The sequence below is a fragment of the Macaca mulatta genome, chromosome 2, assembly GCF_049350105.2.
Source record: "Macaca mulatta isolate MMU2019108-1 chromosome 2, T2T-MMU8v2.0, whole genome shotgun sequence".
Lineage (NCBI taxonomy): Eukaryota > Metazoa > Chordata > Mammalia > Primates > Cercopithecidae > Macaca > Macaca mulatta.
Genome location: NC_133407.1, coordinates 183,039,069 through 183,060,058, shown reverse-complemented (window position 1 = coordinate 183,060,058; position 20,990 = coordinate 183,039,069). Strand labels below are relative to the sequence as shown.

At 41.2% G+C, this 20,990-nt stretch overlaps 1 protein-coding gene across 4 annotated transcripts in view; it reads left to right on the top strand.

Annotated features, from left to right (window-relative positions):
- TMEM45A (transmembrane protein 45A) overlaps window positions 1-20,990 on the top strand; it is a 76,383-nt gene that overhangs the window by 33,818 nt on the left and 21,575 nt on the right. Inside the window, exon 1 of one of the 4 annotated variants that reach the window (XM_077990308.1) lies at window positions 17,363-17,381. The exons of the other annotated variants lie outside the window; for them this stretch is intronic. The gene's annotated coding sequence lies outside the window, so the exon portion shown is untranslated. Of the gene's footprint in view, window positions 1-17,362; window positions 17,382-20,990 lie in introns of those variants that run through there. 4 annotated transcript variants of the gene reach the window in all.

The following is a 20,990-nucleotide window of genomic DNA, read 5'->3' as shown; positions in this document are numbered from 1 at the left end:
GATTTGGGGCTCAATCTTGGTTCTGTGACATTATTGTGAATTGCATTATAATCCCTATGAAATGCAGCTCTTTCTCATTATCTTTAAAGTGGGGATAATAATTATGATGATTAAATTAATGGGTGCATGTAAAATGTCTTGGTACATAATGGGAGCCCAGTCATTACTGGCCTCTCTCTCCCTCCCTTCCTTCATTTAGTGATGCAGTTGGTGAGGTCAACCAAGCTTAGGCACAGCTTTGAGATAGGAGACCCGTGGTTTCAATTTCAGTTGACTAGAATAATCTGGAAATCTTACAAAAGAAAAAGAATGATTCCCAGGCCTCACCCCAAGAGACTCTGATTTAATAGGGTCTGGGTTGGGGATCAGATACCGTGCATATTTTTTATGGTTCTCCCAGATATTTTGCATAGGCATCCGGGCTGAGAATCACAGCTCTAGTAGAAAGCTAAGCCTTGATCACTATCAGATGGCTCTTAGCATTCCTCACGTCTGCACAGCACACCACACCACAACTTTTCCACTCCCAGCTCCCGCCTTTCTGATTGTTTCTTCCTACACATTCCTGTTTTTGTGCACTCTCATGAGGAGGCTGCAACTCTGCCCTTCCCTTGGTACATTGGGGTGAGCACTTGTGGAACCTATCACAGCCAGGCAGGGCAGGGGAGCCAGAGCTCAGCACGCCTCCCGGCTCCACCCTTCACACGGAGACACACAGAAATCCCTCTGGGCTCCTGCCCAAGGAAGAAGGAGACACCCCACTGGAGAGCTCTGAGGCATTTGAAGGAGAAACTAACCTATGACATGAGGCAGTGCCTACTGTGTGGCAAGAACTTTACTTGTATTATGTCTGCTTATCCTCAGCTTTATAAAGTAGTTTTATTGATATTGTCATTCTCATTTTATAGAAGAAATTGAGGCAAAGTTAAATAACATGGCCCAAGTCAAGGGCACAGTGGTCTTTGTATTAGAGTAGTCTGATTCTGGAATCTGGGGTCTTAAAAAAGTGATGATATCTGGGTCCACTCAGACTAATCGAAGGAGAATGTCTAGAGATTGGGCCCTATATACTGGTATTTTTTATGAGCTGTTCAAGCCAGATGTGAGACCTGGAGGACATTTTGCTCTGCTGTCTCCCAGGCTGACTTGGAGCCTGAGTCTATAGAGATTCCTTTTATTCCTGTTCTCTTCTTCCCCTTTTCTGTTGGTGATTTAAAAATTTTTTTGTTTTCATGCTTGTTAGAGATCCTCGGTCTGACTGGCATTCCTAATAGGGTTGTGAAAAGCTGAATGATGGCCTTCAGAGATGTCCATATTTTATTTTCTGGAAACGGAGAATATGTTACCTGACATAGTCAGAAGGATTTCACAGACATGATTAAAGTTCAGGATTGGGGGCTGGGGAGATTACCCTGGATTATTCAGGTAGGCCCCATGGTTCTCATAAGGAGGGAGGCAGGAGGATCAGACTCAGAAGAAGGCACTGTGGCAACAGAAGGGGGTCAGAGTCAGTGAGAGAGATTTGAAGATGCCATGCTGCTGGCCTTGAAGATGGAGGAAGAGGCCTGGAACCCAGGAATTCAGGAGGCATCTAGAAGCTGGAAAAGGCAAGGAAAGGGATTCTCCCCTGTAGCCCCGAGAAGGAACGTGGCCCTGCCAGCACCTTGATTCTCCGTCTGTGAGACCCACTGCAGACTTCTGACCTCCAGAACTGTAAGATAATAAACTGGAGTTGTAATTAGTGGTCATTTGTTAGACCAGCAGTGGGAAATTAAACCAGGGGTATTTGGTGCTGTAGAAAGTGCACTGTCCTCTAGTACCCCAGAGAACTGGATGCCATTTCTGCACTCTACCATTCACTGGCTGTGAATAACCCTGGCAAGCCACCAGATGTCTTTCAGATAAGCTGTTTCTTCTGGGAATTAGAGCCAAGAAACCAGATGTCCTTGAGGGCAGGACTGGGCTGATGAACTCACACGCCTCACAGATGCACTCCCTGCCATAGCCTTGATTCTTCCGCTCAGCTCAGCTCTGCGCTTCCCAATAGGAACCACTGTTCCTGCTCCCTCAAACTGAGCCTGAGCTCTCTATCACATTGCCCTGGGTTATTTTATCACTGGCTGAAATTATCTTGTGTGTTAACTTGTCACAGGCGCTTTTTCCTTGGCTGGGTCTTTTTTTTTTTTTTTTTTTTTTGAGATGGAGTCTCACTCTGTCACCCAGGCTGAAGCACAGAGGTACAATCTCAGTTCACTGCAATGTCTGCTTCCCGGGTTCAAAGGATTCTCCTGTCTCAGCCTCCTGAGTAGCTGGGATTACAGCTACCACAACTGGCTAATTTTTGTATTTTCAGTGGAGACGGTGTTTTACCATGTTGGCCAGGCTGGTCTTGAATGGCTGGGCCTATTTTTTAAAGAAATTATTTAAAAATAAACAATGAACTATAAATTTCCCAACACCAAGAGACTGAAAGACCAGAGTTATTCTGTTGGCTTCCCCCCTCTCCTCCAGTCAAAATTGCACAATGTTTTGATATCACCTCATTGGCTTCAGACTCTGCTTATGTGATTTATTTGCTTTTCACAAACTTCTCCCTGCCCTACTTCCAGTATTTGAGGGTGGACATGGGGCATTATGTCTAATTGGCCAGCTCTTTCAAAAAGGGAAGATATTCTAGACCTTTGTATGACTGTACCTAGTGCAAATATAATTAATTGGTAGTGATGACATCCAATCATAGGTCCTTGGCCTCATATATGCACATTTAATACTAAGTCTCTTCATCCGTAGTAGTAATATTAAACCGCAAACTTGAATGACTTTTGCGTGAAAGTTTTCTCATGGGAGCTGTGCAAACTTCATTTTTTCCAAATGATGTTCTGTTTGTTCTATTAGTTGCCGTACCTTATCGTTTGAAAAAAGTGCACATGATCTTGGTTGTACTTACTTTGATAAAACAGTTAACAGCTAAGTTTGTTGCATTCTTTTTCCTAAGAGAAAAGGGGAAAAAAAGTCTTGACGTTAAGGGGATTTGATCAAGGATTTTCTAGACCAATGTTTCTTAATTAGTGAAAGGAGTGTGAATTTGCCCCCCAGGGGACATTTATCAATATCCATAGATATTTTTGGTTGTCACACCTAGGGGGAAGGTACTGCCAGCATATCGTAGGTAGAAGCCAAGGACGCTACTAAATATCCTACAATGTATAGAACCCCTCACCCTGCCCCTGCACCAAAGAAAGAAAGAATTATCCTATCTTAGATGTCAATAGTGCCATTGTTGAGAAATTCTGTCCTGGATCAGTGTTTCTCAAACTTTAATATGCATATGAGTCACTTGGGGATCTGGTTAAAAAAGACTGTGATTTGGTGGGTCTAGGTGGCACGTGAGCGTCTGTATTTCCAGCCAGCTCCCACTTGGTGCAGCCACTGCTGGTGTGAGCACCACACTTTGAGTTTAAATGTCCTAGAATTCTTGTTTCTTATCTGTCTTCTTACACCAAAAGATACATTCCATAAGAGCAAAGACCTCGTCTATGTCCTGTCCCAGTGGCTAGAACTGTACCTGGCATATCACAGTTGTTTAATAAACACTTGTCAAAAGCATGAATGGATCCATGGAGGAATTAAAAAATGAATAAATAAGCAGACAGGCAAAAGCACTGCTTATTCCCACACATATCTCTGAAGAACCTTAGAGGCACTAATTCTTTTAAGAAACCTGAATTTCCTGTCAACAAAGCCAGAAATTTGCCATAAGCTTTGCCCAGAGCATGGCAGTCTTCCTCAGGTTAAAAATGGTCTCCTTTCTCTGATGTCTCACACTGTCCCTTCTGATGCAGGTCCACTGGATAGATGGTTGGGCAGATACTAGTGGGAAAAACGCGAGACCCAAACCCTGGCCCCACACCTCAGCCTGTCCCAGGGTGAAAGGCCTAGATGAAATCATATTTGTTTGTATTTTGGCAGTAGGGGGAAAGAGGAAGTGGGGATTTTCTTTGAGATGGAGTTTTGCTGTTGTGGTTCAGGCTGGAGTGCAATGGTGCGATCTCGGCTCACTGCAACCTCCGCCTCCCAGGATCAAGCGATTCTCCTGCCTCAGCCTCCTCAGTAGCTGGAATTATGGGCACCCCACATCCATGCCTGGCTAATTTTTGTATTTTTAGTACAGGGTTTCACCATGTTGGCTTGGTTGGACTCAAACTCCTGACCTCCTGTGGTGCGTCCACTTTGGCCTCCCAAAGTGCTGGGATTACAGGCGTGAGCCATCACGCCCGGCCAGAATAGCTTTTTGAAGGAAAAACAGGTTAGAATGAATTTCATGGTGTAGCCTCTGCGGAAAAGACGTCTTCTAGTGGGCATCAGGGAGAACCAGATGCTGGTGTCGTTTGTATACCTGTGAGCTTTGGGAACTCAGAGATCTATTAACCTCAGTTGGCAAATCCTTTCCTTGTTTTGGCTCTCTGGGCCTCCATTGACTGCCCTTGTCTTCCACCTTCCGCACACAAGGAAATCCAAACAAAGCCAGACTTTGGAATCCTATCTAGGAGTGGCTTTCCTTCCCAAGGTGGTCCCTGTGCTCTTGCAGAGAATTTGCTCAGAACCCAAAATGTGCTCTAGTGTCCTCCTGAGAATTGGTTGTGTTGGGCAGAAGACAGAAAGGGGAGAGAAGAGCAGGATGGCAGTAAGAGGAGTAAAGAAGAGACAAGGAAGGTGAGGCCATGAGAACAGGGCCACAGGGCATTCTCTGTAGATTGGCCCAGGAGATAGCCAAACGTTCACCCAGGTGTTATTGTCACACAGCTCTTGACAATAGCAACTCTCTCCTTTAGAAGCTGTGATGCAAATGAATGTGTCAGCACTGCTGATCCAGGTGTGGTCACTGCATTTTGACTGTACATTGTTTTGTAAACTCATCGGGCCCACTGGGTGCCTGTGACTCTGCCCTGAACCAAAGAGAAACAGCTTTCTCTTCTGGGTTGGGAGCCGGTAGAGTAATACTGGGTTTGGGAGTCCTGTCTTTGAAGCAGTTTATCAACACTGAAGAATGTTCTGCATCTTTCCTGGGACCTATAAGGGATTCAGGTTGGCTATAAGGCAAGGTCAACAGAGAGTGAGATTTGTTTGTCATCAGAATGGGTTACTAAGGCACTTGGAGGAATTTGCCTTTCTGGATGTCTTTAAATAGAAACTAGATTCCTGCATTATGGGATGGTTTAAGGGCTCTCGGAGGCAGAGAGATGTATATCCCTGTCATATCCCATCTTTGCTCAAAAATATTCTGTTGCTTCTTATTGTTCATAGGTTAAAGTTTAAATTTCTGAACTTGGCATTCAGGGTCTTCTGTTATTTGGCTCTAAACCTTTCCTAGGTCTTTCTTTTTTAAAAGATAAGTTAAACACAAAACAAAACAAACAGTAGCAAACTAGGAATAGAGAACTTTCTTAACTTGATACAGAATATCTACACAAAACCTACAGCCAACTTCATACTTTAGTGCTGAGAGACTAGGTGTTTTCCCCTTAAGATTGGGAACAACACAAAATGTCCCATGTCATCACTCCTATGCCACTTCCTATTGGATGTCTTAGCTAATGCAGTAATATGATAAAAGGGAATAAAAAGTATACAGACTGGGAAGGAAGAAAGAAAACTCTCTTTGTTCACAGATGGCATAATTGTTCATGTAGAAAATTCCAAAGAATCAACAACAGCAGCAAAACCCTTCCTGGAACTAAGTCATTTTAACAAGGTTGTAGGAGACAAGATTAATATATAAAAGTTAACACAAATAAATAAAATTTTAAAAATATAAAAGTTAAATGTTTTCCTTTATGCCAACAATGAACAACTGGAATTCAAAATTAAAAATACAACATCATTTGCATTAGCACCAAAAAAGAAAAGATTTAGATATAAATTTAACAAAATGTATATAAGATCTATATGAGGAAAACCATAAACCTCTTATGCAAAAAATCAAAGATCTAAATAAATGGAGAAATATTCTATTCTGTTTATGAAGAGGAAGGCCCAATATTGTTAAGATGTCATTTCTTTCCAACTTGATCTATAGATTCAATGCAATCCCAATCAAAATCCCAGCAAGTTATTTTGTGGATATTAAACCAATTCTAAAGTTTATATGGACAGGCAAAGGACCCAGAATAGGCCAACACGATATTGAAAGAGAAGAACAGAATCGTAGTACTGATACTACCTGACTTCAAAACTTATTTTAAAGCTGCAGTGATCAAGAAAGCATGGTGTTGGTGGAAGAATAGACAAATAGGTGACAAGAACAGAATAGATAGCCCAGAAATTTACCCACATAATATAATCGGCTGATTTTTGACAAAGGGGCAAAGACCAATTCAGTAGTGAAAAAATAGTCTTTTTAACAGATGGAGCTGGAACAACTGTATACCCACTGTGTTAGGGTTTTCCAGAGAAACAGAACCCAATAGGATATGTATATGTATATGTATATGTATATGTATATGTATATGTATATGTATATGTATATGTATATGTGGGAATCCATTATGGGAATGAACTCACACAATTATGGAGGCCTAAGTCTGAAGGCCTGAGAACTGGGAGGTCCGCTGGTGTAAGCCGCGGAGTCCAAAGCCCTGAGGACCAGGGGCTCACTCCTATGTTCAAGGGAAGGAGAAGATGGATGCCTCAGCTCAAGAACAGACAGTGAATTCACCCTTATTCTACCTTTTCGTTCTATTCAGGCCCTCCATGGGTTGAATGATGCCCACCTAGGCAATCGTCTTTACTTAGTCTACCAATTCAAATGCCAATCTCTTCTGGAAATGCCCTCTCAGACACACTCAGAAATAATGTTTTACCTGCTGTCTCTGCATTTCTTAGCCCAGTCAAATTGACACATAAAATTAACCACCAAATGTACATGCAAAAAAATGAATCAGACATAGACCTTACCTTTTTCATAAACATTAACTCAAAATGTATTAAATACCTAAATGTAAAATGCAAAACTGTAAAACATCTAGAAGATAACAGAGGAAAATCTAGTTGCTCTTGGGTGTGGAAAAGGGTTTTAAAATAATATATCAAGAGGACAATCCATGAAACAAAAAATATAAAAGTTAGATTTCATTAAAATTTAAAACTTCTGTTTTTTCATTGTCTTAATGGTGTCTTTCACCATTTTGAGCTAATTTTTATGAAAAAAGAAAGGTCTATGTCTAGATTCATTTTTTGAATATTAATGGTGAAAGACATTATTAAGAGAATGAAAAGACAAACCACAGACTGGGGAATATATTTGCAAAACATAAATCTGATAAAAGACATGTATCTAAACAGTATAAATAGCTCTTGAAATCCAACGACATGAAAACAACTCAATTAAAAAGTGATCTGAACAGACATCTTATCAAAGAAGGCATACAGATGGTAAATCAGCATATTAAAAGATGCCCATCATCGTATGTCATCAGGGAATTGCAGATTAAAACAACAATGAGATACTACTACACACCTATCAGGGATGCTAAAATCCAAAATACTGACACCACAAAATGTTGATAAGACTGTGGAGAAACAAGAACGCTCATTCATTGCTAGTGGAAATGCAACATGGTACAACTTGTTTGGAAGACAGTTTGGCAGTGTCTTGCAAAGATAAACATATCACCATACAATTCAGAATTGTGCTATTGTGCTCCTAGTATTTACTCATGACTTGATAACTAATGTCCATATAAAAACCTGCACATAAATATGAATAGCAGCTTTACTCACAATTGTCAACGATGCACAAAGATGTCCTTCCATATGTCTTTTTGGAGAACAATTTATTTTCTTTTAGATATATACCCAGTAATGGGATTGCTGGGTCAAATGGTAGTTCTAAGTTCTTCAGGAAATCTCCAAATGCTTTCCATAAGAACTGAACTAATTTGCATTCCCACCAACAGTGTACAAATATTCCCTTTTCTACAAAGCCTTTCCAGCATCTGTTGTTTATTTGACTTTTTAATAATAGCCCCTCTGACTGGTATGAAATGGTATCTCATTATGGTTTTGATATGGATATCTCTGATGATTAGTGATGTGGAGCATTTTTTCATATGTATGTTGGCCTCTTGTATGTCTTCTTTTGAGAAGTGTCTGTTCTTGTCTTTTGCCCACTTTTTAATGGGATTATTTGCTTTTTGCTCATTCAGTTGTTTAAGTTCTTTGTAGATTCTGGGTGTTAGACCTTTGTTGACTGAATAGTTTGTGAAAATTTGCTCCCATTCTGTAGGTTGCCTGTTTACTCTGTTGATAGTTTATTTTGCTCTGTAGGAGCTCTTTAGTTTAATTAGGTCCCACTCGTTGATTTTTGTTTTTGTTGCCATTGTTTTTGGGGACTTAGTCATAAATCCTTTATGAAGGCCAATGTCCAGAATGGTGTTTCCTAGGTTTTCTTCTAGGATTCTTATAGTTTAAGGTCTTACATTTAAATCTTTAATCCATCTTGAGTTGTTTTCATCTTCTTTTTCTTTTCTTTTCTTTTTTTTTTTTTTTTTTGAGACAGGGTCTCACTCCTGTCACCCAGGCTGGAGTGTGATGGCACGATCATGGCTCACTGCAGCCTCAGCTTCCCAGGATCAGGTGATCCTCCCACTTCAGCTTCCTGGGTAGCTGGGACTATAGGCATGTGCCACCATGCCCAGCTAACTTTTTATATTTTTAGTAGAGACGGAGTTTTGCCATGTTGCCCCGGCTGGTCTTGAACTCCTGGGCTCGAGCAATCTGCCCACTAGGACTCCCAAAGTGGAGTTAATTTTTGTATATGGTGAAAGGTAGGGGTCATGGTTCATTCTTCTGCATATGGCTAGCCAGCTATCCTGGCACCTTTGTCGAACTGGGAGTCCTTTCCCCTTAGCTTATCTTCGTTGACTTTGTCAAGATTAGATGCCTGTACATGCATGATTTTATTTCTGTGTTCTCTATTCTGTTCCATTAGTCTATATGTCTTTTTTTTTTAATACCAACACATGCTGTTTTGGTTACTGTAGCCTTATAGTAAAGTTCGAAGTTAGTCAGATAATGTGATGCCTCTGGCTTTGTTCTTTTTGCTTAGGATTGCTTTGGCTATTGGGGCTCTTTTTTGATTCCATATGAATTTCAGAATAGTATTTTCTAATTCTGTAAAAAATGACCTTGATAGCTTGATAGGAATAGCACTGAATCTATAGATTGCTTTGGGCAGTATAGCCATTTTAATGATATTGATTCTTCCAATCTACGAACATGGAATGTCTTTCCATTTGTTTGTGTCATCCGTGATTTCATAGACATATGAATACTAGAAGAATCGTAGAAGAAAACACGATTCTGGACACTGGCCTTGGGAAAGGATTTATGACTAAGTCCCTAAAAGAAATTCAATAAAAACAAAAATCAGTAAGTGGGACCTAATTAAACTAAAGATCTCCTGCAAAGCAAAATAAACTATCAACAGAGTAAACAGGCAACCTACAGAATGGGAGCAAATTTTCACAAACTATTCAGTCAACAAAGGTCTAACACTCAGAATCTACAAGGAACTTAATTGAATGAGAAAAAAAAAAACAACCCATTAAGAAGTGAACAGACACTTCTCAAAAGAAGACATACAAGTAGCCAACAGACGTGAAAAAATGCTCCACATCACTAATCATCAGACATCCAAATCAAAGCCACAATGAGACACCATCTCACACCAGTCAGAGGGGCTATTACTGAAAAATCTAAAAAGAAACTGATGCTGGTAAGGCTTTATAGAAAAGGGAACATTTGTACACTGTTGGTGGGAATGTAAATTAGTTCAGTTCTTGTGGAAAGCATTTGGAGATTTCCCAAAGAACTCTGAACTACCATTTGACCCAGCAATCCCATTACTGGGTATTATATCCAAAAGAAAATAAATTGTTCTCTGAAAAGACACATGCACTCACATGTTCATTGCAGCACCATTCACAATAGCAGAGACATGGAACCCACTGAGGTGCTCACTGGATTGGATAAAGAATTTGTGGTACATTTACATCATGGAATACTGTGCGACCATAAAAGGGAATGAAAATCATGTTCTTTGCAGCAACATAGTTGCAGCTGGAGCCATTATCCTAGGTGAATTAACACAGGTACAATAAATCAAATACCACATGTTGTCACTTATAAGTGGGATCTAAACATTAGGCATACATGGGCATACAGATGACAATAATAGGCACTGGGGACTACTAGAGGAGGAAGGGAGGGAGGGGACAAGGGTTGAAAAACTTACTGTTGGGTACTATGCTTAGTACATGGGTGATAGAATAATTCATACCCCACACCTCAGCATGATGCAATATACTCAGGTAATAAACCTCCATATGTATCCACTGAATCATATATCCACTAAAATAAAAATGGAAAAATAAAAACAATACATACATTGCATTAACGTTTACCACTGTTTTGCGATTTGCGTTTCTCACTCAATGCTTTCAAAATTAATTTCTGTTTATAAATATAGATATACTTCTTTTATTCAAAAATCTTTTACTGGTAGTATTATATTGTGTTGTATACATATTACGTCATATTATTTATTCTTTTCTCTATTGATGGATGTTCACATTTTGGTGTTATTCCAATTTTATGTTACTACAACAAATTGTGGTAATAAACTTTTTTTGACATATACAAGAGAGCGTGTATAGGAATTTTGGGGGATTACACACTACACATTGAATGGCTGGATTGTGTCATATGTGCATTTTCAGCTCTCCTAGCTACTGCCAAATTCTTGGCAAAGTGTAATAGTAATGCCAGTTTGCACTTTTAGTAGTGTATGAGTGTTCTTGTTTCCTCATGCCCTCACCAACACTTGATATAATAGATTTTTAAAAATTTTGCAGGCCGGGCGCGGTGGCTCAAGCCTGTAATCCCAGCACTTTGGGAGGCCGAGACGGGCGGATCACGAGGTCAGGAGTTCGAGACCATCCTGGCTAACACGGTGAAACCCCGTCTCTACTAAAAAATACAAAAAACTAGCCGGGCGAGGTGGCGGGCGCCTGTAGTCCCGGCTACTCGGGAGGCTGAGGCAGGAGAATGGCGTAAAAACCCGGGAGGCAGAGCTTGCAGTGAGCTGAGATCCGGCCACTGCACTCCAGCCTGGGCGACACAGCGAGACTCCGTCTCAAAAAAAAAAAAAAAAAAAAATTTTTGCAGTAAAATAGATGAAAAATACCTGTTTTTAATTTGGTTTTCTTTGCTTTCTAGTGAATCAAGGATCCTTTCTTAAGATTATTGGACAATTAGGGTTTTGCCTTGGGTTGAATTGTCTATTCTTATTTTTTACCCATGGGGGAGCAGTTTTTCTTTTTCAAATTGATTTCTAATTAAAAAATTACATTCCCTAGTACTCGTCCTTTGTCATTGACATTTATTTCAAATATTTTTTCTGTCTGTCATGTATTTTAAAACTTTATTTATGGTGCCATTGTGGGAGAGGCATAGGCCCAAGGATGTGTATGAATCCCGGTTCCATTACTTATCACCAGCACAACCTTGGATATGTTAGTTAATCTCTAACTGCATCTCAGTTTCTTCATCTGGAAAATGGGGATGATAGTATGGGGTTTGTTTTGAAGATTAAAGGAGTTAAGATGAAGAGCAGTTACATAAATGAAAAGTGGTACACAGAAAGCAGTCAATAACTGTTAGCTAATGTTGGGACATATAGAAGTTTTTTTGCTATTATACAAGGTAGATTTAATTTTTTTGCTTTTGTACATGATAAAAGTTTGATTCCATCTCACATAAAATAAGATATGCAGGGATGGAACGGTGGATCCACAGTCTTCAGGAATAAGCCTCTTTTAGGTGCACTGCTCCTCTCCCCTAGATGTGAGCCTTATCTGCATAATCTGAGATAACTGCCAAAGCATTAACCAGCATAATCCTGTTCCAGCCTTCAAGAGAAAGAAGGGCAGAAGTGATATTTCTTCCACTCTTTTCAATCAGCTTTATTGAAGTGTAATTTACATGCGATAAAGTTCACATCTTTTAAGAGTATAATTTGATGAGTTTGGGCAAATGTATACAGTTGTGTAATTATTGTCACGATCAATATATAGAATATTCCCATCACCTTGAAAAGTTCCCTAATGCTCTTTGCAGTCAATTCTGTTCCCTTTACCCTGAGGCAACCACTGATCTGCTTTCTATCACTACAGTTTTGTCTATATTAGAATTTCATATAAATGGAACTATGCAGTAAGTACCCTTTGGTGTCTGTTTTGTTTCATGTAGCATAATGCTTTTGAGACTAATTCAGATTTTTGCATGTATCAGTAATTTGTCCCTTTTTATTGTGGAGATGTATCATAGTTTCTTCATTCATTCACATGTCAATGGGTCATTTCCAGGTTTGGGTTATTACAAATAAAGCTACTGTGAGGATCCATGTACAAGTCTTTGTGTGGACATCGTTTTCATTTCTCTTGGGTAAATACCTAGTGTGAAATTGCTGGGTCGAATGGTAAGTGTATGTTTAATGTTATAAAAAGTGACAAGCTGCTTTCCCATGGGGCTATTCTTTTTGTGTTTCCACCTGCAGTGTATAAGAGTTCTAGCTGGTCCACATCCATACCAACACTTGGAATTGTCAGTCTTTTAAAATTTAGCCATTCTAGTGAGTGTGTATTGGTATTTATTATTTTAGTTAGCATATCCCAAATGACTAACAATCTTGAACATCTTTTCATGTTTGCCATTTGTATATAGAAGTTTTAAGTTTTGATATGGTCAGCTCTCTCAGTCATTTTCTTCACTGTTTTGCTTTATGTATCTTGTTTAAATTTTTTTTTCTTATCCCAAAGTCATAAGGATGTCTTCAAATATTTTCTTCTAAAAAGTTTTAAAGTTGGGATTTCATAACTAGGTCTTTAATACACCTAGAATTTATTTTTTAATCTGATGTAAGTAGGGAATCTAGTTTAATTTTTATCCATGAATAGAAACTCAGTTCTAGTAACATTAATAATTTTTCCATGGATTGGTAATTTATATTGTCATTTCTATCACTCACCAGCTTCTCATATGTGTATAGTTTCTAGCTGTATTTTTCATTGTCTCCTATCCCAGTGACTACAATGTCTCCTCTATGTTCCTTCCAATGTGAGTTTATTCATGCTCTTCCTTATGTCGAGGGTGACTCCTTTTAGTTCCACCTTTTGAAATCCATTCATTGTTCAAGGTCTAGCTCAGATGACCTTTAAAGTTCTTCCCAAATCCAGTCATATGCCTCTCTCCCTCCCTTGAATTAAATGAAGGGGCTCGGCACACGTATAGCATTTTATTCCTTTACTATAAATCTTAGCCCATCTTTTTGGAATCATAGTCACTTCTGTGTCTGTCTTCTTTGTCCTGCCAGGCTGTAAGCCCTTTCGTGTTTTTGTGGTAGGCAGAACAGTGTTCCTACCTGCCTATGTCCTAATTCCTGGAACTTGTGAATATATTACCTTACTTGGCAAAAGGGACTTTGCATATGTGATTAAATTAATGACATACAGTGAAGAGATTATCCTGGATTATGCTGGTAGACTCAGTCTAATCACATGAGTTCTTAAAATTAGAACCTTTACCAGATAAACTCAGAGTCAGAGGAATCCATGGTTAGGAAGTGGTCTGAGATGGAACATTAGTGGTTTTGAAAATGGAGGGAGGGGGGCTATGAGCCAAGGAATAGAGGTGGCTTCTAGGAGCTGGAAAAGGGAAAGATATGTATTCTCCCTTACAGCCTCTTCAATGGGACATAGCAGCCCCTTTGGTGGCACCTTGGTTTTAGTGATAGGCGTGTAGGGGCAGCTTTGCTGACACCTTGATAGCCCAGTGAGATCAGTGTTGAATTTCTGACCCATAGAAAGGTAATATAATAAATGTGTGTACTTTCAATGTACTAACTGTGTAGTAATTTGTTACAGCAGCAATAGAAAACTGATGTATTTGCTCACCATAGAGTCCCCTGTAACTTGAAGCAGATCCTTAGATACAAAGTGATAAATCATTGTTCACTGAGTTGAATTGTGAAGCAACATGTAGCTTGGAACTACAGAATGGCAACTTTACGTTACTACATCACTGATGATCAGTCTGATGCTTATCACTAGCATCTAGACCTTTGTCAATCCATGACGAATGAATGACAAAGCCCATCTTTCCTTATTGTTAGCAGTCCAACGCCCTCTGACTTTGACTACAGTGGTGGTAAATAAACACTCTTGGCTCTGTGCAAAGCTTTACCTCCTTAACATGTGCTGGCAGCTCAGTGGTAGAAAGGAACAGAAGGAGATGCCTTTTCCCTGTGGTATTTAACCTACTCAAAGGTACTTGACTGAGACCCTTTGATGGGGCCATTGAAAAGTCTTTTCTAGTCTTTGTTCTTAGGTAAGGGATTTGGAGTCAGACATACAAGGACTTTGAAATCCTGGCTCTGGTCTTTGCTAACTCTGCGATGTAGAGTAGGTTACTAAATACCTTGGAGCCTTGGTTTTCTTATACCTATGGTAGAGATAATAATACAGTTGACCCTTGAACAATGCAGGGGTTGGGGTGCTGGCCACCCCTTGCAGTAAAAAATCCAAGTATAGATTTTTACTTCCCCCAAACTTGACTGGAAGCCTTTTATAAACAGTCAGTTAACACATGTTTTATATGTTATGAAATGCAGCTTCATTACATACTGTATTCTTCTTTTTTTTTTTTTTTTGAGACAGAGTCTTGCTCTGTTTCTCAGGCTGGAGTGAAGTGGCATGATCTTGGCTCACTGCAACCTTTGCCTCCCAGGTTCAAGTGATTTTCCTGTCTCAGCCTCCTGAGTAGCTGGGATTACGGGTGCGTGTCACCACGCTGGGCTAATTTTTGTATTTTTAGTAGAGATGGGGTTTCAGCATGTTGGTCAGACTGGTCTCAAACTCCTGACCTTGTGATCCACTTGCCTTGGCCTCCCAAAGTGCTGGGATTACAGGTGTGAGACACCGCACCTGGCCTATGTACTGTATTCTTACAATAAAGTAAGCTAAAGAAAAGAAAATGTTATGAAGAAAATCATAGGGAAGATACAATATATTTACTATTCATTAAGTGAAGTGGATCATCATAAAGGTCTTCATCCTTGTCATCTTTATGTTGAATAGGCTGAGGAGGAGGAGGAAAAGGAGGGGTTGGTCTTTCTTGCTGTCTCGGGGGTGGCAGAGGCAGAAGAAAACCCATGTGTAAGTGAACCAACCCAGTTCAAGCCCATATGTTCATGGGTCAACTGTATTTCCTTGAGTTGTCTTAATGATAAAATAAACAGATGTATGTATGTAAAGTTATTAGTATACAATAGGCGTTCAATGAATGCCTTCCTTCCCATCACAGGTGCATCACCACTGACAGACAATTCCAGACTTCTATTTACTTTGAAGAGTTGGTTACAAGCAGGTGATGCCATATGACATTTGTTCTTAATTTTTGTTTTTAGGTTTTGTTTTTAAAGACATATGTTTTTGGATTGCCTAATCCTTTCTTATATTTTCAAGTTTAGGGTTCTTGTCATTTTAGATGTTTGGTTAAGAATAGCTGATGTGTAGTGGATGGTTTTAGTTATTTAAACATTGAGAGGGGTTGGTAGTGGGAACTATAGGCAGAGGTACGGAGGAGATCAAAATAAGATAAAATAAATAAGGTCATAGCACTCTAGAGTGGTTATTTTCTTCTGACAGAGCTTTATTATCATTCTGGCTTTGGGAGCAGCTGCTGAGCCACTCATCTCTGGTCACATGCTAAGCCTAATATGAGTGAGCACGTCCGGGCTTATGACACTGACAAGAGACAAATGGCCTCTGGGGCACAGAGATGGGGAAGTCAGATTTAAATCTCAGTATCTTGATGCTACTCTACTTGTCTCCACATGCTCATTCAAATAGCATTCCTGTGTCTTGGCACTATCATTTGCAAAAAGAAGAGACACTCATCGTCTTATTTGGAAGGCTGGGCTTGCTGGGCTGAGAGTGAATGAGAAGCACTCTTGCAGACCAGAGCTCTCACTTCTTTCTTGATTTCACCTAACTGTTCTCCCCTGTTGAGAAGCTTCCTTACCACTGTCCCCTGGTCACTGCGGGCTCCTCCTGTACAACACTGCTTTAGAATGACCTCCTCCACCAGGCATCTTCTTAGACAGAGTCCTCTCCCCATCTTAGGCATGCCAGTCATCTTAACAATTCCATAGAACTTGTAATTAGTTTGTTCCTTAGGGACATATTTTAGCATTTCTGTCTTTTGTGGTTTCTTCAGTGTATTATAAGCTTTCTATTGTGAGGAGGGCCTGTGTCTGTTCTGCAGTGGGTGCCTCAAGCGCCTGAAGTGTCCCTGTATGATGCAGGTGATGATTAGAAGAGCATCCCAAATGCTTTGCACTGCATTGTTGACCTACAGCAGTTTTCTTTCATCATTTTTCTTATTCCTATAACTTTGGTTTTGGCCATGACTTCAACCATGTGGCGATCTCTTGCTTGAGGCACTGCATGTTAGAAAATGGGTTATCTTCAGCCGGACATGGTGGTTCATGCCTATAATCCCAGCACTTTGGGAGGCCGAGGTGGGCAGATCACCTGAGGTCAGGAGTTCGAGACCAGCCTGGTCAACATGGTAAAACCCCATCTCTACTAAAAATACAAAAATTAGCCAGGTATGGTGGCATGCGCCTGTAATCCCAGCCACTCAGGAGGCTGAGGCAGGAGAATCGCTTCAACCTGGGAGGTGGAGGTTGCAGTGAGCTGAGATGGCCCCACTGTACTCCAGTCTGGGCAACAGAGTGAGATCCTGTCACAAACAAACAAACAAACAAAAAATCCAAAAAACAAACGAAAAGAACCAAAACGAAAATGGGTTCTTAGGCCTTACAGAACACGATCTATTATGTTATTGCTGCTCTAACCATTCCCTTTGTGTTCTGTCTCCATGGCCTGCAAGATGGCAATATCTTTCACTGGCCTTGGTTCTCAGAGCAGGTGGCACACGACTGAGGCTAGTGGCCTGGTAGGTAGGATGGCAAGGTGAGTTGCAACTAGAACTGCCCTCTGGCACAATGTTTGGACAGGGAGGCAGGAGGTTCCAAAGGGTGTGTTCTTTGGGTTTAAGTGCATTGTAACCTAGTCTGAAGGTTTATCTGCTCATGCTAGAAAGATAGGAGCACATTGGTTTAATCTCAAAGGAGGAAGAGTCGGGAGTTTTAGATTCAGGGCCACTGAGCATCTGCTTTTCCGTCTTGAGTCTGGAGCCATTATAAATCCTTGAGAGAAAAGAACTGATTTGGACTTGACATTGAGGAAACTGTGAAGGTAAGGATACTTTAAGAAGACTCATTCAAAATAAATGAAATTTGGAGGAGAAAGTGCTGGTACAGAATGATGGAGAATGAAATTTTAAAGCTACATTTTTTTTTTTTTTTTTTTGAGACGGAGTCTCGCTCTGTCACCCAGGCTGGAGTGCAGTGGCGCAATCTCGGCTCACTGCAAGCTCCGCCTCCCGGGTTCACGCCATTCTCCGGCCTCAGCCTCCCGAGTAGCTGGGACTACAGGCGCCCGCCACTGCGCCCGGCTAATTTTTTTCTATTTTTAGTAGAGACGGGGTTTCACCATGGTCTCGATCTCCTGACCTTGTGATCCGCCCGCCTCGGCCTTCCAAAGTGCTGGGATTACAGGCGTGAGCCACCGCGCCCGGCCAAAGCTACATATTTTTGTATCCACATAGGATGTGGATATAATTTGAGAATTAAGGCAAATAGAGCAAAGCTGTTCAGATTTGTTTAGTGTATTGGAATTTACAAATGTATCTTGAAATATGAGTCGCTAATGAAGACTTAGGAATACTTCATTTTGGTGGTGGTGCAAGATGAAATTTTAAGTTTTTTCTCATAATGATATTCATTTTATACTGAATTTAGCTATTTGATTAGAATTCCACCAATGAAACCATTGCATCTCTTTTTCTGGGTTATTTTGAGTTGTTTTCCCTTTCTGTGTATAGACCTGGTCTGTGGTTTTTGTGGCTGTTAACACCTGGGAATTAACACCTAGCACCTGAGTGAAGGGAGCCAGCCCCTCCACACCTGTGGGTGTTTCTCATCAGGTGGAATGAGAGACTTGAGAAAAGAAAGAGACACAAAGTATAGAGAAAGAAAAGTGGGCCCAGGGGACCAGTGCTCGGCATACAGAGGACCAGCGCCGGCCCGGTCTCTGAGTTCCCTCAGTATTTATTGATCGTTATCTTTACCACCTCGGAGAGGGGGATGTGGCAGGACAATAGGGTAATAGTGGGGAGAGGGTCAGCAGGAAAACATGTGAACAAATGTCTCTGTGTCATAAACAAGATTAAGAAAAAGGTGCTGTGCTTTGATGTGCACATACGTAAACATCTCCATGCATTAAAGAGCAGCATTGCTGCTAGCACGACTCACCTCCAGCCCTAAGGCGCTTTTCTCCTATCTCACTAAATAGAACATGCAATCGGGTTTTACACCGAGACATTCCATTGCCCAGGGAGGAGCAGGAGACAGATGCCTTCCTCTTATCTCAACTGCAAAGAGGCCTTCCTCTTTTCCTAACCCTCCTCAGCACAGACCCTTTACAGGTGTCGGGCTGGGGAACGGTCAGGTCTTTCCCTTCCCACGAGGCCATATCTCAGACTATCACATGGGGAGAAACCTTGGACAATACCTGGCTTTCCTAGGCAGAGGTCCCTGCGGCCTTCCACAGTGTATTGTGTCCCTGGGTACTTGAGATTAGAGAATGGTGATGGCTTTTAACAAGCATACTGCCTTCAAGCGCTTGTTTTATGAAGCACTTCCTGCATAGCCCTAAATCCATTAAACCTTGAGTAAACACAGCACATATCTCTGCAAGCACAGGGTTGGGGCTAGGGTTACAGATTAAGGGCATCTCAAGGCAGAAGAATTTTTCTTAGTACAGAACAAAATGGAGTCTCTTATGTCTACTTCTTTCTACATAGACACAGTAACAGTCTGATCTCGCTTTCTTTTCCCCACACCTGAGTTACATCTTGGGCTCTGCCCAATATTATCTCTTAAGGGATAGAGTTTTAAAATGTTTCCCTTTTGTGTGGTGAGTGAGTCTGTGTGTATGCCAGGGGGTGGTCAGCAAAAAGTAGGGTAATGGGGATGCCAGGAGGTAATGCTTGGTATCCTTAGAAGTGGAGGGCTTCTTTGGATGGGGGAGGAGGAAGAATTTTTAGGATGAATCACACTGGAAGCTGTAATGTAAACGGGGAGCTGAGCAAGAAGACACGAGGCAGATGAGAACAAAGGTAGCCTTTATTGGGCTCGCAGGCGAGGTTCACGGTCCTCTAGTCGGAGGGCCGAGGAAGTCGCGCTTGGGGCGGGTATAGGGGGCCTTTTATAGGGGGAGGTAGGTGGGGTTTGTAGGTCTCGGTTTTCCTGAGTTAGGTTTCGATTTCTGGGGAATGATGTGTCCAGAAGCTTGTGCAGAGCGCGGGGTTCTTTGGCAGGCGCGGGCTTTTTCTGCCCGCTGAGAGTCTTAGCAGGAAGTGAAGGGCGGGAAGACCTAACAAAGGGCCTGCCATGCCCGTGATACCGCCATGTTGGGTCTAGATTCCTGCCTAACAGAAGCCAATGATGAAATCTTGCAGTTCGCTTTTTTAGGCCTGGGTGAACTGCTTTTCTCTTTTATTTTATTTTATTTTCTTTCTTGAGATGGAGCCTCACTCTGTCCCCCAGGCTGGAGTGCAGTGGCCTGATCTCGGCTCCTGCCTCAGCCTCCCGAGTAGCTGGGACTACAGGCGCCGCCACCACGCCTGGAGACTTTTTTTGTATTTTTAGTAGAGACGGGGTTTCACTGTGTTAGCCAGGATGGTCTTGATCTCCTGACCTCGTGATCCGTACGCCTCGCCCTCCCAAAGTGCTGGGATTACAGGCGTGAGCCACCGCGCCCAGCCGAACTGCATTTCTTAGGAGGTTGTAAGTGGTGGGATCAGGTAGGAAGGTCCGGAGGAAGGGCCTTCATGTTTCCTGCCGTGGGATTTTCCTGGGGGTTTCTGCTGGCTGTTTGCATCTTCTCTTTTGTGGCCAAGGAAAGCCCCGTGCTCTCCTTCAAAGGAGAAGGTCTGCTTTTGTGTTTAAATCTGATCAAACTCTGTGCTACTTTACTTGGCTTTTACAAGGAATAAGTTGTACCTGAAGGCAACAGTAAAGCAGGGAACAAAAGAGATTTACAGATAATGGTTTCTAGGAGATAAGAGTGAAGTGATGTTTGAGGATATGGACAATGTTTTCCTTCACAGTGAAAGTGAAGTAAGATGAATTATGTTTTTATTGCCAGGAGTAACTGCATCTGTTGAGTTCCTTAGCCAGGCAAATATAACAACCCTTATACTTTGACTTCATTTTGTCTGGATCTTTAAACAGAAAGATTGGAACAATCAGATTGTTTCAGATTGAAAGGCTGAAGACACAGGAGTTGTATAACTGAAGTAGGAAGGAGGACTCCTTTCTTTCCCTTCTTTGATCAGCTCATATTCTTCTTCACAAACCCTCCACTATTCCCCATTACCTCCTTATTACATCCTGATGGGTGTGCTGAGATATATTGATCCTCTCAGCTTTGCAGGCAGCAGGAGCCTCTTAGCTTGTCATGGGGGTGGGTCAAGAGGGCTATTTGGCCTAGAGCTGTACATTCAGGGAAGGCCTGCTTTTTAAAATTTCATTGTATCTATGACATAGGCAATATGTTTGCTTGTATATTTAAAGTATTTACTAGGTAATTCTAAATATTTAAAAGCAACCAAATTTCTTGTGACTCTGTTTTGGCATTTTCTTTCTTTTTTAGTATACTAGGAGCCTAAAAAAAAAAAAAAAAAGAGAGAAGGCCCAGGCACCTACACTCTGAGGGGCCCCCATAGTCAGTTGCACAGGC